Below are 26,078 nucleotides of genomic sequence, written 5' to 3'. Positions count from 1 at the left end.
GGATAAACCACACTCCACCAAGCCTGGGTGTCAACATGGCACCGGGCCATAACCGAGACACAACAGGGCCAGGGATAAACCACACTCCACCAAGCCTGGGTGTCAACATGGCACGCCGGGCCATAACCGAGACACAACAGGGCCAGGGATAAACCACACTCCACCAAACCCACATGTCAACATGGCACGCCGGCCATAACAGAGACACAACAGGACCAGGGATAAACCACACTCCACCAAGCCTGGGTGTCAACATGGCACGCCGGGCCATAACCGAGACACAACAGGGCCAGGGATAAAACCACACTCCACCAAGCCCACATGTCAACATGGCGCGCCGGGCCATAACCGAGACACAACAGGGCCAGGGATAAACCACACTCCACCAAGCCTGGGTGTCAACATGGCACGCCGGGCCATAACCGAGACACAACAGGGCCAGGGATAAACCACACTCCGCCAAACCCACATGTCAACATGGCACGCCGGGCCATAACCGAGACACAACAGGGCCAGGGATAAACCACACTCCGCCAAACCCACATGTCAACATGGCGCGCCGGGCCATAACCGAGACACAACAGGGCCAGGGATAAACCACACTCCACCAAGCCTGGGTGTCAACATGGCACGCCGGGCCATAACCGAGACACAACAGGGCCAGGGATAAACCACACACCACCAAGCCTGGGTGTCAACATGGCACGCGGGCCATAACCGAGGGCACAACAGGGCCAGGGATAAACCACACTCCACCAAACCCACATGTCAACATGGCACGCCGGCCATAACAGAGACACAACAGGACCAGGGATAAACCACACTCCACCAAGCCTGGGTGTCAACATGGCACGCCGGGCCATAACCGAGACACAACAGGGCCAGGGATAAAACCACACTCCACCAAGCCCACATGTCAACATGGCGCGCCGGGCCATAACCGAGACACAACAGGGCCAGGGATAAACCACACTCCACCAAGCCTGGGTGTCAACATGGCACGCCGGGCCATAACCGAGACACAACAGGGCCAGGGATAAACCACACTCTGCCAAACCCACGTGTCAACATGGCGCGCCGGGCCATAACCGAGACACAACAGGGCCAGGGATAAACCACACTCCACCAAGCCTGGGTGTCAACATGGCACGCCGGGCCATAACCGAGACACAACAGGGCCAGGGATAAACCACACTCCACCAAACCCACATGGCACGCCGGGCCATAACCGAGACACAACAGGGCCAGGGATAAACCACACTCCGCCAAACCCACATGTCAACATGGCACGCCGGGCCATAACCGAGACACAACAGGGCCAGGGATAAACCACACTCCACCAAGCCTGGGTGTCAACATGGCACGCCGGGCCATAACCGAGACACAACATGGCCAGGGATAAACCACACTCCACCAAACCCACATGGCACGCCGGGCCATAGGGCACAACAGGGCCAGGGATAAACCACACTCCACCAAACCCACATGTCAACATGGCACGCCGGGCCATAACCGAGACACAACAGGGCCAGGGAAAAACCACACTCCACCGAACCCACATGTCAACATGGCACGCCGGGCCATAACCGAGACACAACAGGGCCAGGGATAAACCACACTCCACCAAGCCTGGGTGTCAACATGGACGCCGGGCCATAACCGAGACACAACAGGGCCAGGGATAAACCACACTCCGCCAAACCCACATGTCAACATGGCACGCCGGGCCATAACCGAGACACAACAGGGCCAGGGATAAACCACACTCCGCCAAACCCACATGTCAACATGGCGCGCCGGGCCATACCGAGACACAACAGGGCCAGGGATAAACCACACTCCACCAAGCCTGGGTGTCAACATGGCACGCCGGGCCATAACCGAGACACAACAGGGCCAGGGATAAACCACACTCCACCAAGCCTGGGTGTCAACATGGCACGCCGGGCCATAACCGAGACACAACAGGGCCAGGGATAAACCACACTCCACCAAACCCACATGTCAACATGGCACGCCGGCCATAACAGAGACACAACAGGACCAGGGATAAACCACACTCCACCAAGCCTGGGTGTCAACATGGCACGCCGGGCCATAACCGAGACACAACAGGGCCAGGGATAAACCACACTCCGCCAAACCCACATGTCAACATGGCACGCCGGGCCATAACCGAGACACAACAGGGCCAGGGATAAACCACACTCCGCCAAACCCACATGTCAACATGGCGCGCCGGGCCATAACCGAGACACAACAGGGCCAGGGATAAACCACACTCCACCAAGCCTGGGTGTCAACATGGCACGCCGGGCCATAACAGACACAACAGGGCCAGGGATAAACCACACTCCACCAAGCCTGGGTGTCAACATGGCACGCCGGGCCATAACCGAGACACAACAGGGCCAGGGATAAACCACACTCCACCAAACCCACATGTCAACATGGCACGCCGGCCATAACAGAGACACAACAGGACCAGGGATAAACCACACTCCACCAAGCCTGGGTGTCAACATGGCACGCCGGGCCATAACCGAGACACAACAGGGCCAGGAATAAAACCACACTCCACCAAGCCCTCATGTCAACATGGCGCGCCGGGCCATAACCGAGACACAACAGGGCCAGGGATAAACCACACTCCACCAAGCCTGGGTGTCAACATGGCACGCCGGGCCATAACCGAGACACAACAGGGCCAGGGATAAACCACACTCCGCCAAACCCACATGTCAACATGGCGTGCCGGGCCATAACCGAGACACAACAGGGCCAGGGATAAACCACACTCCGCCAAACCCACATGTCAACATGGAGCGCCGGGCCATAACCGAGACACAACAGGGCCAGGGATAAACCACACTCCACCAAGCCTGGGTGTCAACATGGCACGCCGGGCCATAACCGAGACACAACAGGGCCAGGGATAAACCACACTCCGCCAAACCCATATGTCAACATGGCGTGCCGGGCCATAACCGAGACACAACAGGGCCAGGGATAAACCACACTCCGCCAAACCCACATGTCAACATGGAGCGCCGGGCCATAACCGAGACACAACAGGGCCAGGGATAAACCACACTCCGCCAAACCCATATGTCAACATGGCGTGCCGGGCCATAACCGAGACACAACAGGGCCAGGGATAAACCACACTCCGCCAAACCCACATGTCAACATGGCACGCCGGGCCATAACCGAGACACAACAGGGCCAGGGATAAACCACACTCCACCAAGCCTGGGTGTCAACATGGCGCGCCGGGCCATAACCGAGACACAACAGGGCCAGGGATAAACCACACTCTGCCAAACCCACATGTCAACATGGCGCGCCAGGCCATAACCGAGACACAACAGGGCCAGGGATAAACCACACTCCACCAAGCCTGGGTGTCAACATGGCACGCCGGGCCATAACCGAGACACAACAGGGCCAGGGATAAACCACACTCCGCCAAACCCACATGTCAACATGGCACGCCGGGCCATAACCGAGACACAACAGGGCCAGGGATAAACCACACTCCGCCAAACCCACATGTCAACATGGCACGCCGGGCCATAACCGAGACACAACAGGGCCAGGGATAAACCACACTCCACCAAGCCTGGATGTCAACATGGCACGCCGGGCCATAACCGAGACACAACATGGCCAGGGATAAACCACACTCCACCAAACCCACATGGCACGCCGGGCCAGGGGGCCTGGGATAAACCACACTCCACCAAACCCACATGTCAACATGGCACGCCGGGCCATAACCGAGACACAACAGGGCCAGGGAAAAACCACACTCCACCGAACCCACATGTCAACATGGCACGCCGGGCCATAACCGAGACACAACAGGGCCAGGGATAAACCACACTCCACCAAGCCTGGGTGTCAACATGGCACGCCGGGCCATAACCGAGACACAACAGGGCCAGGGATAAACCACACTCCGCCAAACCCACATGTCAACATGGAGCGCCGGGCCATAACCGAGACACAACAGGGCCAGGGATAAACCACACTCCGCCAAACCCACATGTCAACATGGCGCGCCGGGCCATAACCGAGACACAACAGGGCCAGGGATAAACCACACTCCACCAAGCCTGGGTGTCAACATGGCACGCCGGGCCATAACCGAGACACAACAGGGCCAGGGATAAACCACACTCCACCAAGCCTGGGTGTCAACATGGCACCGGGCCATAACCGAGACACAACAGGGCCAGGGATAAACCACACTCCACCAAGCCTGGATGTCAACATGGCACGCCGGGCCATAACCGAGACACAACAGGGCCAGGGATAAACCACACTCCGCCAAACCCACATGTCAACATGGCACGCCGGGCCATAACCGAGACACAACAGGGCCAGGGATAAACCACACTCCACCAAGCCTGGATGTCAACATGGCGCGCCGGGCCATAACAGGGCCAGGGATAAACCACACTCCACCAAGCCTGGATGTCAATGACGGTGGATTGAATTGAACTGATACCAACTAGTGGATTGTTCCGGGGGATTGATTAAATTGGATCGTTTCACTCGTTTCACACTTGTTCACGTAAATCACACATACACACACACACACACACACACACAGAACCCGCCACCCTCCCACCCCAGCCATCCCCCAATGCTATAGTATAGTAGCCATGGAGTCCCAGTTTGACATAGGAGCCCCTAGCACCAAACGGTGTCTATCCTTGACCAGGCTCATGTTTCTGACAGCTCCGGCTAAAAATACAGGAAGCATTCATCATGTTTGTCTTTGCCTGCCACAAATTCCACCACGCTTGATGAGTGTGCATGTGGCCAATTGATAGACAAGATGAGCCAGTTAACTTCCAAAGAAGATTTGAGTGTTTGATTAAGTGTATTTGCATTTAGCCTGAGTGGAAATATCAAACACCTCTTGAGCATCTTTGAAATGTAAAATGGAAGTGCAGTGACTGTTGACGTTCGTCCGTCACTTGTACCTATAACGTACAGTGCACATCAACTAAATGCTACATGGCACATTAGTCACACCTCAGTCCATCACATAAAGTATAATAATCACTTATCAAGGAAGATACTTGATTTATCAAACCTGTATACATTTCTGCTCATATCTCCTCAAACCCACAGAATCTGAAGGAGTGTTTCTGTTCAGAAAGGCACGTGTTCCTAGGCAGGCTGCCCAGTTTACACAGAGCTGATATTGAGCTTAGTGAGCCTGTATTGTGTGTCAGATAGATAAGATTGTCATATGAACATAGTCAGCAACAAAAAGACTATCGTTCTGGCATCCAGACTGGCAGCCTATCTGACAGCTTCTGGTTTCAGCTCTGACACTGTTACCCTCAAGACATATAATAATACCATTTTGTCTTGAGTATTGCATAGAAATACCTTCAATTTCTAACATGGTGTAGTTTGTCTGGTGAAATACTGTAGATGATGAGACTATGTAAGTAAAATAATATTGAAAACGAAGGAGTCAATTGACATGTAAGAATTAGAAGCAGACCATTCTGCACTCGGGAAATTAATTAATGCGCTAATGACCATATTTAATTGAATTGATCAGCTGCTGTTATTTCTCAGTTGTCACTCAATTATCAGGGTGATAATAAGAACTTGGAGCTCATTTGAGTTGAAATCCTCAGAATAACCTAAATCAACAGGCCGATAAAATAGGACAGATGAGATTTAAGGACATCTAGCATTTACCACCTGACCTGGCGCCTGTTAAAAGAACAGAGTTGGATTTCCGACCGGGGGGGGGGATTGGGAGGGATTGGGGGGGCGGATGGGAGTCAATGTTACATACATCATGTTATACATAGACGCACAGCCAGTGGAGGGGACCTCAAAGGCCTGGCTGTGTGATATCTGAGCCTTTGAAAACTCTATGACGACTATGACAAAGGCAATGTCGTCATCATACCATATATTTTGTGTGTCGTCCAAGAGAGTTGGCTGGCGGGCAGGCCTCAAAAACAAATCAGCACCTGTTACAATGATGATGCAAGCACACAAACATACCCTTTAAAAAATGACAAGGTGATATCATTACAATCTGAGCTGTCTGTGTATAATCGATTACACTGATATCACATTCCATCCCCCAGGTGGACATGATCAGAGCCATAGACATGACCGTGAGATAGGGGGCTTCAGATCCGGCCGGTGTGACACTTCAGTCAGCCATGGTCTCTCTCTCTCTCTCTGTCTCTGTCTCTGTCTCTCTCTCTGTCTGTCTGTCTGTCTGTCTGTCTGTCTGTCTGTCTGTCTGTCTGTCTGTCTGTCTGTCTGTCTGTCTGTCTGTCTGTCTGTCTGTCTGTCTGTCTGTCTGTCTCTGTCTGTCTGTCTGTCTGTCTGTCTGTCTGTCTGTCTGTCTGTCTGTCTCTGTCTGTCTGTCTGTCTGTCTCTCTCTCTCTCTCTCTCTCTCTCTCTCTGTCTCTCTCTGTCTCTCTCTCTCTCTCTCTCTCTGTCTGTCTGTCTGTCTGTCTGTCTGTCTGTCTGTCTGTCTGTCTGTCTGTCTGTCTGTCTGTCTGTCTGTCTGTCTGTCTGTCTCTCTCTCTCTCTCTCTCTCTCTCTCTCTCTCTCTCTCTCTCTCTCTCTCTCTCTCTCTCTCTCTGTCTGTCTCTGTCTCTGTCTCTGTCTCAGAAAACTCCTGCCAGAGCTTCAGATTCTGGAAAAAGAAGCTGAGTGACAGCTGCGCCCTCCCACCCCATCACCTCTGTCCCTATGTTGGCTTTGTCCCTCCAGGATGAACAAGGGACAGCAGGCCACTGTCTGGGTGGCCCACAGCCCACTGCTCTGGCATGTCTCTCTTTCTCCCTCCCTGCCTGCCTGCTTTCCTTTCTCAAACTCAGAGGAGGGGATCCTCTTCTGGCTCCTTTTGTGAATCCTGTCAGATACCGTGTCCAGACCTGGCATGGAATCCAACCACACCAGACACTGATCCAGTGGTGTCTTGTCAAGCACACTATACACTTTCTGCTTTCCATTAGAGAAGTTCACATCAATACCACTGATTCAGATAAACCTAAAGTGAAACTGAGTGGTAGCCTTCCAGTGTTTGTATAAAACTCCATTTCAAATGATATATAGACTGATTAGTGCTCAGCGCTTCTCCCTATTTAAATGAACTGAGGCGTCTTGCAGAAGTGGAGAGGGACGCCTTCCTTGGTATTTATGAGAGCAATAACGTGGATAGAGTATGTAAGGCTAAGTAATGGCCACATTCCCTCTGAACCAGGTGTCTCTGCTGGGACTTTCAGAAAGTTACAGGAATAGATCAAAATGGAGGGGTTCTGATGTCTCTAACTGATTTACGAATTCATTTATTACAATCTTTACAACTAACATATCAACCACACTCCCAGCTCACATTTCTTTTGCGTTTCAAACTGACAATAATACTAGTTCTCACCATCAGATGAAATGTTTTATAGAAGACGGCATTTTGAAACGCCCCTGTTTCAGACTCTTAATACAATTATCCTTAGAGTGATTTATTAATGCGAGGCTAATCGTTTGAGTAAGCAGTAAGCACGGACAGTATATCACAGCCACTGCTAAGTGTTGGCCCCTGGACATTTTTCATGTTCTTCGACCTGAGTGAGAAGACTGGATGTTTTCCAAGTATGGGGCTCCCTACGGTGCATCCATCTTTGGATAACTAACTCACACGGTAGCTAGCTAGCTTGCCTCCCTATGCTCCAACAACATGTAACTTTAGTGGCTAACAGGTCAAATTAATTTACCACTGTCATTTTAATGACCTGTCAGGGGATTTGCCAAGATTCTCAAGATGGTCTCCTGTGAGCCTCGATGACTAAGGATATAATGGAGACATCAGTTAGGTTCATTCCGTTTCCAAACATGTTTGATTGTATCTCCTGACTGTACATCAGAGGAGGCTGGTGGGGGGAGCTATAGGAGGACGGACTCATTGGAATGGCTAAAGTGGCATAAATGGAACGAAGTCAAACGTGGTTTCCATATGTTTGATGTGTTTGATACCGTTCCATTATTCCATTCCAGGCATTACAATGAGCCTGTCCGCCATTGCTAACTACCAGCACACTTAGCTAACTAGGTCCCATTGTTGCAAAGAGTTATGGGATATTAGATACCCTTGTTTTAACCTTTGTCATCTTCAACCTCGACCATGGTCAGCAACCAGCAGCACTACAGAACCCCCCACCCCCAGTGTCCTTTCATCCCACCTTCTTCATCAGGTCATCAGGTCCTATTTACATTGCTACAGTATTCATAGCCATACATAGATATACTTAGGATAGTGGGTGGGACTCAAGAGGAGGAGGGGGGGGTATCATTGGTCAGAATGAGGTTTTGACAGCCAAGTGAATGATGCAAGGGTGAGCAACAGAAAGCGGCGCCCATGTAAGTATATCCCTGCTGAGTGACAGGAATGAGGACCATGATTATTACATTTCCTCATTCCTCTTTTTATTTATACTGGGTCACACTGCACTCTGCACTCTGCAACATGGCCCGGTATAAACTTGCAGAAATGTACATTTTAGTAATTTAGCAGACTCCCTTATCCAGAGTGATTTGCAGTCAACTAAAGTAGGCAAAACAACCACATATATACAAAAACAATAATAATGTTTTATTGTCACATACACCGGATAGGTGCAGTGAAAGGAGGCTGGTGGCTGGTGAGGGGAGGACGGCTCATATTGGGGGGGACAGCTCATATTAATGGCTGGAATGGGATCAAACACATGGAAACCATTTGTCTGATGAGTTAGATACCATTCCATTTGTTCCGTTACAGCCATTACTATGAGCCCGTCCTCCCCAATTAAGGTGCCACCAACCTCCTGTGGTTGTTTTACAGGGTAGTACGGCGTCCCTGGAGCAAATAAGGGTTAGGTACCTTGCACAAGGGCACATCGCTAGATTTTTCACCTTGTCAGCTCAGGAATTCAAACCAGCGACCTTTGGGTTACTAGCCCAACACTCTAACCGCTCGGCTACCTATGGCCCTTATTATTACAGTCCCTACAGCTAAAACCATCAACAACACCTGTGTGAATATAGATTTCACATGTGGTCCATTCATTTAGTCATTATATTGAGGTGTATGATCAGAATTTTTATACAATTTATTCAATTACAACAGCTTTCTCTTTTTTTAACGTTGGCGCTACAGTACAGAAAGTATATTCTCAAATGCCAGAGTGCTCAACTTAGTTTCCTCTGGGGCATTCCGAAGATCCCATGGTTGGGATTTTGGATTGGAGGAGCCAGGCATATTAATAGATCCTATTGGCCACTGCCGTGCACTGTAAAATAACACTGACTCCAGAACAGTGACCTGATCTGGGCCGGAAAGGCAGCATGCCGCACATCACAAGGTGACAGAGAGACTGGGACACCCCCAATGGTGCCACTGGCGCTTATTGCATCATTTTGGAGAAAACGAACCTAACTGTCCATGGCAACTGGCCAAAATGAATAATTTAATCATATATATACACAAAACTGAGTGTACAAAACAATAAGAGCATCTGCTCTTTCCATGACATAGATTGACCAGGTGAATCCAGGTGAAAGCTATGATCCCTTATTGATGTCACTTGTTAAATCCACTCCAATCAGTGTAGATGAAGGGGAGGAGACGGGTTAAAGAAGGATTTTTAAGCCTTGAGACATTGATTGTGTATGTGTGCCATTCAGAGGGTGAATGGGCAAGAAAAAAATTCCTTTGAGCGGGGTACTGGTTTGAGTGTGTCAAGAACTGCAACGCTGCTGGGTTTTTCACGCTCAACAGTTTCCCGTCTGTATCAAGAATGGTCCACCACCGGGAGGACATCCAGCCAACTGTGGGAAGCATTAGAGTCAGCATGGGCCAGCATCCTTGTGGAACGCTGTTCTGAGGGCAAAAGGGGTGCAACTCAATAATAGAACGGTGTTCCTAATGTTTTGCACACTCAGTCTATATGCCATTTTGCAGACACTTATCCAACGCTACTTACACTCATGCTTGCATACATTTAACGTGGGTGATCCCGGGAATCGAACCCTATCCTGGCATTGCAAGAGCCATGCTATACCAACTGAGCTCAATGAAACGACTAAGTGGTGTCAGGATTTTTAGTGAATCCTCACAGAACCTATAGACTGAGGGAAGGGAATGATAGAAGAGAGAGAGAGGAAAGGAAAGGTGCATCTGCTAAATGACTAAAATGTCAATATAAGTGAAGGAGAGGATAGCTTAAGTGGAAGACATACAGATGTGGGATCTTAATTTGATCCCCCTGTTGCAGGAGAACTTTTCTGCGATGTAGGACATTTAAAACATGTAGTGTATTTGAGGTTTGAAAAATGCTTCTGAAATTTGCCATTTACACTCTGAAGTGCAAGTGACATGTCTTTAAACAGACAGCGAGAGAGTAGAATATAATGTAAAGTATAGAATATAAAGACAGGTTTAAAAGAAAGTATGGGGAGCAGCAGACAGCTTTGCCATATGGAAGCAGACATGAATAACCTCTAGGGGCCAGACATCATAACACCAACATTCTCCCAACCCCAATAAATCTATCTGCCCCGTGTCAGGAGGCAAGGAGAGAGCGAGAGCGAGAGAGAGGGAGAGGAAGAAGCCTCCGCCTCACAGTCACAGTATACATGTAGGTAGACCTTCAACTGGCACCAGGGGACAGTAAATCGTTGGCCGGCTGTTGACATAGCTGACAGGTTAGATCCGAACACACACTTAGGAAGTCATGGTGCCTGCTGTGTAAAATGGCCGCGACCCACTCAAGCCTCATTCACTGTCTCTCACTGCCACAAATGTTTTAGCATGGAAACAACTATGGAACATCATACATGCTCTCTCTCTCTGTCTCTCTCTCTCTGTCTCTCTGTCTCTCTCTCTCTCTCTCTCTCTCTCTGTCTCTCTGTCTCTCTCTCTCTCTCTCTCTCTCTCTCTCTCTCTCTCTCTCTCTCTGTCTCTCTGTCTCTCTGTCTCTCTCTGTCTCTCTCTCTCTCTGTGTCTCTCTCTCTCTCTCTCTCTCTCTGTCTCTCTCTCTCTGTCTCTCTCTCTCTGTCTCTGTCTCTCTGTCTCTCTGTCTCTCTCTCTCTAAAAAAAAGACTATTCCCCTCCTCTGAAAAAGTGCCATTCTACCCCTCTGGAACAGAGCAGGGGCTGTGATGCAGTCAAACGTTCCTATCTGAGTATTGGCTTTGATTTCTGGGGGTTGTGAGTGGGGTCTGTGGGGGACTATGAAAGGGGATACTGCCGGTCCTGGAACTCTCCCAGTCCCATACACCTGTCTACTAGGGTTCCCACTTCACTTCCAGGTATGTCTGTGTGTGTGTGGCAGGAGACGGGAGTCTTGAAGGCAGGAAGCACATTCCTTGTTCCCAGGGAATGATCGAATAACACTGTTACCTCTGCCACTGGTCTACTGTCATTCCCCATGCAGCAGGAGCCTGGAGTGAAAGGGGAAGCTACAAGATTATAAAACCAAGAATGATTCAACACAGGGAGGGTACTTTCAAAATACAACCAATTAGCATGACTATATATGTACATTTGTATCATTGCTATTGCTATGAAACCTAAAACGGCACAACTTCCTCTTGCATAACGTATTAACCTTGGCAGAGTTTGCCTGGAAGCTAATATTCACTATCTACTCAATAGCCTATCATTTTCTTAATGAGCGCTCTTTAAAAAATCTGATGTAGACTTTCCATATCTATCCAACTACCTGGATGAGTTTAAAACTCTGATGCAAGACTCTGTTCAGGAGGAGTGTAAATTGTTATCGTATTGTTGTGCTGATTGTCTTGCATTGTTGTGCTGATTGTAATGCATTGTTGTGCTGAATGTATTGCATTGTTGTGCTGATTGTAATGCATTGTTGTGCTGATTGTAATGCATTGTTGTGCTGATTTGCATTGTTGTGCTGAATGTATTGCATTGTTGTGCTGATGCATTGTTGTGCTGATTGTATTGCATTGTTGTGCTGATTGTCTTGCATTGTTGTGCTGATTGTCTTGCATTGTTGTGCTGATTGTCTTGCATTGTGTCTTGCATTGTTGTGCTGATTGTCTTGCATTGTTGTGCTGATTGTAATGCATTGTTGTGCTGATTGTATTGCTGGTGTATTGTTGTGCTGATTGTCTTGCATTGTTGTGCATTGTTGTTGCTGATTGTCTTGCATTGTTGTGCTGATTGTATTGCATTGTTGTGTTGTGCTGATTGTATTGTAATGCATTGTTGTGCTGATTGTCATTGTTGTGCTGATTGTCTTGCATTGTTGTGCTGATTGTAATGCATTGTTGTGCTGAATGTATTGCATTGTTGTGCTGATTGTAATGCATTGTTGTGCTGATTGTAATGCATTGTTGTGCTGATTGTCTTGCATTGTTGTGCTGAATGTATTGCATTGTTGTGCTGATTGTAATGCATTGTTGTGCTGATTGTAATGCATTGTTGTACTGATTGGATCGTATTGTTGTGCTGATTGTATGGATGACAGAAGAGGAGTAACCCCAACTGACACACTGAACTTATTCATTATTGGGATAGAGCTCAGAGGCTAATAATAGTTGTGCCGTTAGACTAGTTTCCTTTGAAGAGGCTATATGGAAATTGAAAAATACATCTGTCCTTTTTTATGATAGAATGACACTGCCTTTCATCCAAGCACCTTGTCATAAACCTATTATCACACAGGGATAGCCAACAATAACAAAAACAGTGTTGAGGAAACATTCAAAGGTGGCCATTTTGAGCGAGGCAGAATTCCCTCACTTCCAGGTCAGGACTTTGCTGTGTCTTTCAGCAGGATTAGGTGAAGGGACGGAGGGTTGACACTAGATCAATAATCAGTTATCTGTGTAGTGATGGTAATAATACCCCGTCCTCCTAAACCTAACCGTTCTAACCTGTTCTAACAACTTGAGTCCATCACTCAACGAAGAGGACATCTCTACATGGCCGTATGCCTGGAGACGAGGGAGTAGGTCTATACCTCTGCTCACTTTATCCATCAGAGTACCTTATAATCGCCCCTCAGAACAGAACCAGTGGGCTGGTTGGGTCCTTATGGGCCTCAAGGTAAGGTATTCCCTCATCAAATAATACATTAAGGCTTGAATGTCACTTATGATTCAGTCAGTCTGCTTATTGTTTCTAAACAACCATTTCCAAAATGCATTTACATTTTTTAATTGCTACTCCTCAGGGCTGACTGATGATTTACACATTCCTCCATCCATTGGATCTCCCCGAAGGGTGAAGAGTTAATCAGGCACTCCGCAGGGCCTCCCTCTGGGGTCCTGACAGAAAAAGGACAGCATATGCTATCAGGACTTGGAATGTGGCCACTGTCCATTTCAAGAGACAAGACTTCCCGCAGTGTGGCAACTGCTGACCCCTTCCTTGAACAATGTAGAGACACTGGGAAGTGTCCCCCCCCCCCACCCCACATTTCAACTCTATATCTGACATGGTACAGATATCTTCTTTTTTAAGCCCATAACCATGTGTGTGAGGTGTATACTTTTGTTTCAAAGTATATTTGTTTAAGACTACCAAGAATCACTCTGTATGACCCTAAAAGGTTAAAGACAGCCGCAACTTTAGCCCACTGCAGTAAAAGGTTAAAGACAGCCGCAACTTTAGCCCACTGCAGTAAAAGGTTAAAGACAGCCGCAACTTTAGCCCACTGCAGTAAAAGGTTAAAGACAGCCGCAACTTTAGCCCACTGCAGTAAAAGGTTAAAGACAGCTGCAACTTTAGCCCACTGCAGTAAAAGGTTAAAGACAGCTGCAACTATCAATGTACTGTATCTGCAGGTCTATTTCCTCATTGGAAACACGTTTATCTGAATGATGAAAGGATTCAACTCAGTAATGACACGTATTCATTTTGGTGTGCAGCTAGAAAGTGTAAAAGGTGTGGTACCACATAGAGTAAAAGGCACATTTCACACAGTATCTGACTCAGCTGAACCCCCTCTCTCTTCTGGTCTCTCCCTCCAAAACACCCAGGACCAGAGCCACCGCCACCCTGCCTGGACCCAGTACAGCCTGCCTGCAGCCAGTTGAGCCTGCCTGGCTCATGACACAGTTCAGCAAATCAAATCAAATCAAAATTTATTCATCACATATGCTGAATACAACAGGTTTAGACCTTACAGTGAAATGCTTACTTACGAGCCCCTAACCAACAGTGCAGTTTCAAAAAATACAGAGATAAAAGTAATTAAAGAGCAGCAGTAAAAAATAACAATATATACAGGGGGTTGCCGGTACAGAGTCAATGTGGTTAGTCAACCGGTTAGTTGAGGTAGTATGTACATGTAGGTAGAGTTAATTAAAGTGACTATGCATAGATGACAACAGAGAGTGGCAGTGGTGTGGAGAGGGGGGGGGGGGCAATAAAAATAGTCTGGGTATCCAATTGACTAGATGTTCAGGAGTCTTATGGCTTAGGGGTAAAAGCTGTTCAGAAGCCTCTTGGACCTAGACTTGGCGCTCCGGTACTGCTGTCGTGCCGTAGCAGAGAGAACAGTCCATGACTAAGGTGGCTGGTATATTTTTAGAGCCTTTCTCTGACACCGCCTGGTATAGAGGTCCTGGATGGCAGGAAGCTTGGCCCCAGTGATGTACTGGGCCATTTGCACTACCCCCTGTAGTGCCTTGCGGTCTGAGGCCGAGCAGATGCCATACCAGGCAGTGATGCTCTCGATGGTGCAGCTGTGAAACCTTTTGAGGATCTGAGGACCCATGCCAAATCTTTTCAGTCTCCTGAGGGGAATAGGTTTTGTCGTGCCCGCTTCACGACTGTCTTGGTGTACTTGGACCATGTTAGTTTGTTGGTGATGTGGACACCAAGGAACTTGAAGCTCTCAACCTGCTCCACTGCAGTCCCGTCAATGAGAATGGGGGCGTGCTCTGTCCTCTTTTTCCTGTAGTCTACAATAATCTCCTTTCTCTTGAGGTATGCTAACGCACCGAGGTATGCTAACGCTACATCACCACTTCACACATACAGGTTATGCTAACACTTTGCTATGCTATATCACTACATTCCCATCAAGGTGAGGGATGAGGGGAGAGCTTCATTCAAAGGAATTCAGTCAGGGTCTCAACATACTATTCAGTCTCTACACTCTCGCATAGGGCCCCCAAAAGGCTAGGGCCGGCCAACACCCCCTCCTGACCAACACCCCCTCCTGACCAACACCTCCTCCTGACAAATACCCCCTCCTGACCAATACCCCCTACTGACCAACACCCCCTCCTGACCAATACCCCCTCCTGACCAACACCCCCTCCTGACCAACACCCAGGGGAAATACCCTGACCCTTCGCTCTTTCTCCTCTTACCCATAACACATTATTTATGACATGTTGTTTCAGTACAGCAATACAACTCTACAGGGAGACAATGCAGCCATTTGGACTATTTTCTATGTGAATTTTGCACACTTGTAAATAGTATTAATTTTAAGGTATTGTTCATGGTCACTTCTGCTGCAGACATTTACTCTATAGAATCTAGAACGTCCAGTGGTGTTTCTCACACACATATAAAAAACACTAAACTTTTATGTGCATATTCGCTGACCAACAGAATGCTGTGTCAACTTGTACCTACATGCCAGTAACAGGCTCAGGCAATTGTTGCCTTTTCATGCCTTTATTTGATGTTACTCGGTGTGTGTGTGTGTGTGTGTTTGTGTGTGTGTGGTGTGTGTCCTACCAGCCCTGACTCAGTGCTCTGCACATGTTAAACGTAGTCAGACAGAAACAAAGTCACATGAGACAGATGGCAGAGAGGTATAGAGCCAACCCTGCACCTGGTTCAGATGTGCTGGCTGGAATCTCAAACAGAACAGTGGGACAGACTACACTACAAACACAGGGGATTGTGGAGCTAATTGAAGCCCTTGTGTCCCCTTCCTGTTGTAGCCAGACCCTCAATTACAGACAGCCCTGAGAAAGAAAGCCCTGTTATATCCATTAAGGCCATACTGTCTGAGAGCGACAGCCATTTATGGCCTACTGGAATTCAGCATGTTCTGCTTTAGCAGAGTAAGAGGACGTGTCCATCCAAAACAAATGGACACTTTGGGAAGACACATGCATTAAAAAATATAAATAATTAATCAAATAAGTCTCAGTATTTCAGCATGTGTGGATCGGGACAGGACAGGAAATGTAATTCCTTGTTGTGCAATATCTTCAGAAACTAGTTAACAACCTTTCTCCCACTCTGTTCTCACAGTCAATTCTCTGTCCTAACAGGAGAGTTAATTACTGGGCGTGAACGCTAACATGAAGATGAAAGGGTTAATTTAGGGGTTCAACTTGGTGAAAACAACAAGAGGAATTGACCAAAAGGCCATGACACCTAAACCCTCCGTGGCCATCAAACATGGTGATGATGATGATGACGATGATATTGTGCTAGCTAGCTAGTCCTCAATCCAGCATAAATATAGCCCAAACTTTTCTTACAGTGTGTCATGGAGGGATGCATTTCAAAACCTCAGAATGTGTTAAGCATTTACAGCAGATGTTAAAATAGCAAAGCATGTCCCCATCCCCACCTGCTATATTTTGATCCTTTGCTTTGCATTCGCTATATATATCCGTGATGCAGATAAACTAGGTCCACAATGGTACTTTGGACGAAGTGAACCATAACAAAGCGCAAACAAATATCCAACAATTGATTCATTTCAAAACTCTACAACCTGTGTGTGATACAACAAAAGTGTAGAATATGTAGAATATACTTTGATACCAAAAACATATTTTATGGTATACATGCTTTACTCCAATAGTTGAAATCTACCGACAATACGATAGAAAAGCTACGTTATATAAACACTAACATCATAATCATGCATATTAATTACTGTATACTGAAAACACCAATAGGATTGTCACGATAGAAATGCAACCTGTGTGGATAGTTATGAAATCCAATATGACATCGGACCAAAAGATCATTTCCAGGGGAATATAAATACACACAGCTACTGAAATCCAAAGCCTCCCAGGCAAAGGATCCCTAGAGAAGGTAAGGAATGGATCTGGCAGCAAAACGCAGAAGACCATATCGGATGGTGATGACAAGTCAAACAGAAAATAGAATCCAAAAAATAGAAGCACTTAAAACGATTCCATGAGAATTTTGGGTTGTGATGCAAAACTTGCTAACTTCGCTATGAAACAGTTACGTGTGTCTGAGAAGCCACACGTTTCTGTTCCACTAACCTAGAGAAGCAATGAAGCAGGTCATGACCTTAACAGTCACCTTGATCCTTACAAAACTGCTGTTCAAAATGTGTAGTTTCCTCTACACACAGGGTCAAAGGCTCATGCTGTTCTCACTTATCTAGGATCGACTTCCATAAAAACGGACATATGGTTTGATGAATACTTGGAATGCCTTGGAGGCATTGGAGGTGGCAAATTTGGTTTCATGCTATCACTTCAAACACTGAAGCAAACCCAAGACAAAAACCACAAAGGAAAACCCCCATTGTTCATGATACAATAAAGTTCAGAGCTTTTTTAATTGCTGGGCGTTCCATCCATTTCACTCCTAACACACCCAGGGACACTGTTCGGCCCATGTCCCCACTGACCTCTTCCACCCCTTCTTTAAACCTGCCACCCTCAGCAGTGGGGCGAGGAGAGAGAAGGGGCTCTGTGCTAGCTGTCAGTCATGGCGAACTGCGTTTAAGTCTTTGTGATGCAAACACTTTGGAGATTGACAGAGAGCAGGAAGATTCAATCTCAAAGAGATTCAATCTTAAAAGAAGGCTGAAGCCGAAAAGAATGCCTGCAGGCCATGTGATATAAGTCTGCAGTAATGGGACACGACAACGTCAATGAGCATGAGGTTCAAATATTAAAAAAGAGGGTCTTACCTTTATCCTCTACTGTGAAGTAGAAGATATCACTTGTGGCGTTGCTACCATCAAGCAGCACGTAGCAAATCTTCATTTCGTCGATATCAGCTGATGACATGAAAGGGTGAATTGGAAATGTAAGGAGGAGAATCTGTACATTCTTTAGAACATCTGAGATGATTACTCCACTTTCTACTGAAGGTTACTTACAGCCCTCAGGCATCACTTTAGATTATGTCAAAGACAAAGGCATTACAATACTGATTCTGGCAGGAGTGTGAATACTGGTCTTACTGATATTGTAAACATAATTTTCCCAAAGTACAGAACTTCAATCAATTTAAAATAAAATGAAAAAAAAGTACATTTCTCAGATTTAGATTGTATTGAATGTTTGTTCACTTTTTCCTCAATTGTCTTTTTAATTTGTATATATGTAATATTAAATGCTAGTCTTACCTTGTGTGAAGGCCTTGATGCTGTCATTGCCCAGGGCGGTGTTCATGATGAAGCCGTGCTGTGGGGCCTCGGCCACGGAGTACTTGAGGACTTTGTGAGGACTGTCTCGATCCTCAGACTTCAGGGCCTTGCTGGTGATCAGGAAGCCAAGGTGACCGCTATGCAGAACCCTTAGGGACGGGGCAGCCTTGTTGACCACAATCTGGGGGACCCCATTGTCAATAGTGCTGATGTGAATGGTCATCATCTGAGGCTTACGTGTCTCGTACACGGTATCAGGGAATACGTAGAAGTCGTTGTGTGTGCCGTCGGTGACGGTGAACGAGAAGCTATCCTCGTTGGACTCGGTGCCATCGTGCTTGTAGGTGATGAGGTTCTCGTTCAGGTCCTGTTTGGTGAAGGTGTTGATTGGCTGGGTGCCGTTGAACAGCAACTGGCCATGAACCGGCACCTGGGTGACCACAAAGCGCAGCAGGTTGTCTGGGGTGTCACGGTCCTCCACCGTCAACTCAAATGGGGTGATGAGCTTGTTTTCGCCCTCTCCCAACAGCAGCTTGTGGACGCTCAGGACAGGTTTCTTGTTGTCCACGTCCGTGATGGACACTCTGAAGGTGCGGAAGACCGGGTTGTAGCCGTCCGTCACCTCAAACTCAAAGCTATCCATCTTCATCTCATCGTCTGAGGTGTGGATGTAGTAGATCTTGTTGCCGGCCAGCTGCAGCTGGGTGAAGGTGGAGATGGGCACACCTGGGAGGTCAGTGCATTCAAGGTGGCCTCTGCTAGGGGCACGTGTGATGCTAAAGCTGAGGAACTCATCCGGGCTGTTGATGTCAGTGGTGCTGAGCAGGTCAGTGGTGAGAGTCACTTTGCCCCCTTCTTTTAGGGTCACGCCTTTGTTGATGACATCGGGGAAAACCATGTCGATGCTCCCGATGTTGATGTAGAAGTATCGGTCGATAAGGGGGTTAATGCCGTCGGTAACGTCGAACTTAAGCAGGTCACGGACACCCTCCTGGCCCGTATGCACATACTGGATCAGGTTTTTGTCGACTTCGTTTTGAGTGAAGTTCATGTCGAGGGTGATGTTACCCACAACGTGTCCGAACTTGGTGATACGCTGGAGATAGCCTTGGCTTGGGCCGTAGCGCACAACGTAGATGAGCTCTTTGTCTTCCGAGTCCAGATCAGTAGCCTTCATGACCCTGTTGTTAATTATTTTGGTTTCTCCGATCTCAACCTCCAGTCCGTCATTGATGGCCATTCTCGGTGTCTCGTCATCGACAGGAATCACCATGATGAGAATCTTCTTCTCCACTGTGTGTTTCCCGTCTGTGAGCCTAACTTCGAAGCTGTCTTCTTTGGTCTCTGAGTCGTCGTGTTCATAGATGATGTTGGAGGCCTCATTGATCTGTTCCAAGGAGAACCTGACAACAGGGACTGTGCCCGTTGTAAGCTGCTGAACTATCTTGCCATGCTTGGGGTTCTTTATGATCTCAAACTCCAGTTCGTCCCCTGGAATGTCTGCATCGGCCGCATTCAGGATGGGTGTGTCGATGACCAGACTCATGCCCTCCATCACAACAAACTCACGGATGAAGATCTCTGGTTTCTCATCATTGGCAGGGATGATGACGATGGGGAAAAAGTGGCGATCAGAGAAGTTGATGCCGTCGGAGCAACGGAAGGTGAACCTGTCTTCCACAGGCTCCACACCTTTGTGGATGCTCTGGACATAGTAGATATGACCGAGGAAGACATCTTTGAAGCTGAAGGCGGTGATGGCGGTGCCTGCTCTGGACTTCTCAGAACCTGGAGCTGGGGAGATATTCTCCACGTACCCGGATGTTGATTGGACAATAACGGTGCACAGGATGTCATTGTTGTCTGTGTCCATATCCTCAGTCATAACGTGATCCAGAGTAATGACGTTCTTCTCCCCTTCTATCACCACAAACTGCTCCCCGACGCTGACAATGGGTGGGATGCTGTCGACAGGCAGGATGGTGACGAGCACCCGGACTCCTTGGACCTTGTTGCCCCCGACGACCCATTCATCGGACATGTCGGAGATGGTGAGGTTGAAGGAGTCATGCTCTTTGAAGGAGCCGATCTCACCACTAGTGTGGGCATACATCACCACGCCGTTGATGATGTCCTGTTGGGTGAACCTCTCGGCTCGGGCACCGCTCACCAGGATCTCACCGAGCCTGGGGGGCTCCTCAACGATGAAGGTCAACATGAGGTCGTCGGTGTCTTCGTCACGGCCCTGGATGACGTTGCTGGTGATTTCAGTTGCCCCGTTCTCCAGGACATCGATGGATGCCCCTAGAAGGCCAGCAGGGAGCATGATGGTTGGGGTCTTGTCATCAACTGGGTTAATGGAGATCTTGATGATGATAGGTACCTCATGGAAGCCGTCGCTGACGTCACACTTGATAACGTCACTGAGGCTTTCCTCCCCGCCATGGATGTAGGCAATATGGCCATTTTCGATGTCCTCCAGGACAAATGTCTCACTGTTCGACATATCGATCCCTAAATACTGCAACTGCCCATAGCGAGGAATCTGGGTCACAGTGAATAGAATATTTTCATATTCTGTGTCCTGGTCAGTGGCATCGAGCTCCTTCTTAGTGATGATGTACGTGCTTCTCTCCTGGCAAGTAAAACCAGTGTTGGTGATAAAGGGAGGCTTGTTGTCAACAGGCTGTAAGAAAATAGTGAATAGTCCATCTACTGTATTCCCAGCAGTATCCTCCACAATGAATGTGAACTGAAGGACTTTTGGAGTGATACCCAGTTCCTGGTCTGGGGGCTTGTAGGCCACTTTGTGGTGGTTGACCTGCGCCTGTGTGAACTCACTGATCACAGAGTCGGGACTGTCAGTCAGAACAATGTCACCCAGGGGGGCTGGGTTGTTCTCGTCTGTGTCAGTGGGGGGCTTGGTGACGGTGTATTTTAGATCCCTGTCATCCGAGTCCAAATCTGTGTAACGCAAAAACGTCTTCTTGAAGTGAGTCAGCTCATACTCTTGCACTGTCATGTGAAGCGTGGTCCCTGGGTAGAGCTCTGGTGGGAGGTCATCCACCGGGTGGATTTTAATGGTGAAGGTATGCTCACCGGACTGGTTTGGTGGGTTATTGTCATCTTGGACGCGGAACACAAACTGATCCATCACAGTGGTGGTGCTGTGAGGCCCAATGTGGCGGTAGAAGAGCTTCCCATCTAGAATGTCCTGCTGGAAACATTCGGTTACCACCTGTTCAAACATCTCATCTGTCTCACTGAACTTCCAGAGAGAGGGGTTAGAGGGAAGCTCCACTTGTCTGAGGATAAGCTCCCCTACAGTGGAGTATGGGGCCTCAAGGGTGAATTTAATGGTAGAATCCTCTGAGTCTATGTCTGTGGCGCTCAGAATGAAGGGGGAAATCTGCATGATTTCATTCTTGAAGAGCACCAGGCCGGTGTTTGCATTGATAATAGGGGGTTCATCGTCAGTGGGGGCTATAGTGATAGGGAACAAAAACTCGACCTCATTGCTGCCATCAGTCATTCTAAAAATGATGTTGTCGCTGTAGGTGTCGCTGCCGTCGTGCTGGTAAACCACGATGCCGGCATCTAAATCGGCCGGTGTGAAGAATTTCCTGCGCGCGCCGAGCACCGTCAGCTCGCCGTGCTTCAAGCCGTCCACCACTGTGATTTTCACATTGTCCAGGTTATCTTCATCACTGATCTCTAAGTTGTGAGAGCTGGAGAGAGTTCTGGACTGGCCCTCAAACAAAAGCTGCCCTGTGTTCTTGGTTGCTACGGGAGCAAGAGTATTCATAGGCTTCACCACAATCATAAAGGCAAACGTATCAGAGACGGCGCCCTCTGTATCTACAATTTCAAACTCGAGCTGGAAAATCCTCTCTACTTCTGAATCCTCGGACGGAGGCTTATAGGCTATCTTCAAATCTTGAATGTCTCTCTGGTAGAACGAGGTGATGGGGAGGTTCTGATCATCTGTACTGATGATGTAGCCTTGCTGATGGCCCAGGGGGGAAGTAATGTTAAAGATTAAGTCGTCTGGATCAGATTCAACATCCTCGGCAGCCAACATATCACTGGTGATAGCTGTCATCACAAACTGATCAATCTCCATCATCATCATAGCAACAAAACTAGGCTTAGGAGGGGTGTTCTCTGTACCCTCTCTGATTCTAACCATGATCTGGAAATGCTCCTGCATAATGGTGTTTCCCTCATTATCCTGCAGCTCTACCAACATGGGGATATAGTCTCTGTTAGGAGAGTTGGTGGTGGATGTGTGCTTGTAGCGAATGCCTTGCTTAAGAAACTCATCACAGTCCATCATCTGGCCATTAGTGGAATTATTTAAAAGGGTGCCATACCTGGGGAGACCGCCGGCACCGACCAGCGTGGCGACCTTGCACTGAGTGACACCATCCTCAAAGGAAAAGTCCAGGCCCTTTTTGTCGATGGGGTTACTGTTGCCGTTGAGCTTGTCCACAGCCAGGGGCATGTTCCTGGTGAGGACCTCCAGCTGCTGGAAGACCACCTCCACCTCCAGCATGAAGGGGATGACCACCGTGTCCGTCTGGGAGTCGTAGCGTAGCTGCAGCTTCACCCTGTCTTTACTGGGGCTCCGGGAACCAAAATGAGTGTATTTCACCTCATCACCGCCAAACGCACAGGGGAACTTCTTAGGGCTAAGCGTTCCAGGTTTTTGGGCCAGTGGGTCATTCTCCAGGACCGTGATGGAGCAGCGGTCTCCGGGCTGCACCTCAGTCACCAGGTCATTGACAGCGTCCAGGTACACAGACTTCCCGAAGGGAACACGGAGGCCATTGTTGGCCACAATGATGCTGTCAGCATGATGTCCTTGTCGTTGTCGGTAAAGGAAAGCCGAATCGAATTGGTGGGGCTCCGCGTCCACAGAGGAAAAGCAAAAGACAAGAGTGAAAAGCACAAAGAGGCATCTCAACAAACGTGCCTGCCCTTTACAAAGTCCTGTCCTTTGCAGACAACCAGCCATGTCCACTGCCAGTTGCCCTGCAACTTTGTATAACTCAGCAGAAATAAATGTCCTTCAAATCAAATCTCTCCTGAGAAGAAAAAAGATGAGAAAAAGTCAACTCCACTCTGGCAGTTGAAAAGTTGAAGCTTGGGTCTCTGGTTCTCTCTCTCTGCTCCCTCTTTCTCTCTCTCTGTCCACTCACACAGGAAAAGTGTAGTTGATCTTATGGTGCAGGTAATACTGAAGCAGGAGACAGTGACAGCGCCCCCAGACTCCTCCCTCTGACAACACGGAGAGAATGTCTCCTGCCCCCAACAGCTAATTTAAGAAAGCACATTGGACAGCCCCTCCAGTACCCTTGCCTATCTCCCACCCCCCCTTGCCTATCCCCTCCCTCCCCACTCTCTTCCCCCTGCCTATCCCCTCCCAGCCTTCCCTCCTCCTCTATACCCCCCCAGCTTTCCCTGTCTTAGCCCCCATCCTCCTCTGCCCCCCAACAAACTACCTAAACAACTCCCCCTCTCCAAAAGAAACCTAAATCATCAGTTGAAGACCTCCAAAAATGCTGTGTCCAGGTTTTCAAGACAACACATGCAGAATTGGCTTTAATGTGGGTTGAGACCCAAAGTGGGCCCTGGGCATGTACGTGAGAGAAGGGTTATGAAAATAATCACACACTATTTATTCTTAATTTGAGTTGATGAAGGACGATTTTGGTCACGGGAGGAACATCAATTTCTTATTTGGGTCTCGAGCTGAAAAAGTTGAAGAACCCCTGGCCTAAACACATTGATAATAGACCTTAAATAAAGACACAGTTTGATTAATGCATATTTATTTTGAATGAGTCTCAGATTAAGGAGGATGTGATGATTTTGTGGAGTATTACGTTAAATGTTTCAGATTCAAACACCAGTGCTGATTTAGAGGTTCGCTTTCATTGTGCATTAAACATGATCACACATTGAACAGGAGTGTTTGAAGTGCAAGGCAATGACACTGTGAAACACTGACGATAGTGCCCTCTATTGGGTCACCTGGTGCAGGTTACACAAATTACGGTTATTGAACTACATTGCAACCAAAATAGAAACCCCCCCAAAATCCCATTTAGTCAGTTAACATGATCAGTTAAATATGTGATGCAAAAAACAAAGTAATACGAGTTTTAAAATATCACATACATAAAGTTGTCCTCAGGGTATTTTCATTGTCAGATATTATGAGGTATTGGTAGGCAGATAACCTGCCCCATTAGTTCCGGAGACACTTTGAAGTCAACTCGGTGCTCTGATAGGCTATATCATCAGCGATCGCCATGGTAATTTCACATCGTGCTTCACATGGACAGTGGGGTCTTTCAGAAGGGCCAGGTCCAATGCTAATGAACCATGACATCTCTCTTATCATACGGTGGCCTGACAGACAGGCTACCAGAGAATACCCAAAGCCAAGGTCAGTAACGTAATGTCCTCTTCCTCCCATCTACTCTATTCCTGTGTTCAGGGGCCCTGGTGTATCATCATACCACAACCCCTCACACCTTGGGGTTAACAAGCTTCTATTCTATTTTTCGCTGCATGGGATGATATTTGATAAGGTTTAGAATATCATCAGACAAAGCATTCATGTGTAATACAGCAGAAAACACTAGATAACATATGCACAAGGAAAACCTTGAAGTGTTGTTCCCAAGACATCCTATACAGTGCATTCAGAAAGACTTTCCACGTTACATTGTTTTATCCCTCATCAATTTACACACAACACCCCATAATGACAAAGCAAGAACAGGGTTTTGGAAGCTTTTGCAAATGTATATATAAAGAAACGTAAATATCACATTGACATAAGTATTCAGACCCTTTACTCAGTACTTGTTGAAGCACCTTTGGCAGCGATGACAGCCTGGAGTCTTCTTGGGTATGACGCTACAAATCAAATCAATCAAATGAAATGTTATTGGTTACATGCGCCGAATACAACAGGTATTACCTTACAGTAAAATGCTTACTTACTTATAACCAACAATGCAGTTTAAAAAAAATACAGATAAGAATAAGAAATAAAAGTAACAAGTAATTAAAGAGCAGCAGTAAAATAACAATAGTGTGAATTTGATTTGATTATTTTTTACCTTTATTTAACTAGGCAAGTCAGTTCAGAACAAATTCTTATTTTCAATGATGGCCTAGGAACAGTGGGTTAACTGCCTGTTCAGGGGTCACCGGTTTGTACCTTGTCAGCTCGGGGTTTGAATATGTACATGTAGGTAGAGTTAACACTAAAGTGACTATGCATTGATGATAACCACAGAGAGTCAGCGGTGGTGTAAAAATGTAGGGTAGAGTTATTAAAGGGACTTCTAGATTATAACAACAGGGTATGATGCTACAAGCTGGGGCCTAGGCACACCTGTATTTGGGGAGTTTCTCCATTCTACTCTGCAGATCCTCTCAAGCTCTGTCAAGTTGGACTGGGAGCGTCGCTGCACAGCTATTTTCAGGTCTCTCCAGAGATGTTCGATTGGGTTCAAGTTCGGGCTCTCGCTGGGCCATTCAAGGACATTCAGAGACTTGTCCCGAAGTCACTCCTGCGTTGTCTTGTCTGTGTGCTTAGGGTCGTTTTCCTGGTGGAAGGTGAACCTTCGCCCCAGTCTGAGTTCCTGA

The 26,078-nt window shown here is 47.6% G+C and overlaps 1 pseudogene; it reads right to left on the bottom strand.

Annotated features, from left to right (window-relative positions):
• The window catches only part of LOC118375841 (FRAS1-related extracellular matrix protein 2-like), a 65,350-nt pseudogene extending 41,725 nt beyond the window's left edge, over positions 1-23,625 (bottom strand).
• Positions 23,626-26,078: the final 2,453 nt, after the last annotated feature.

The sequence above is a fragment of the Oncorhynchus keta genome, chromosome 29, assembly GCF_023373465.1.
Source record: "Oncorhynchus keta strain PuntledgeMale-10-30-2019 chromosome 29, Oket_V2, whole genome shotgun sequence".
Classification (NCBI taxonomy): Eukaryota; Metazoa; Chordata; class Actinopteri; order Salmoniformes; family Salmonidae; genus Oncorhynchus; species Oncorhynchus keta.
The sequence above is the reverse complement of the archived record's forward strand: the minus strand, read 5'-3'. Positions and strand labels throughout refer to the sequence as shown.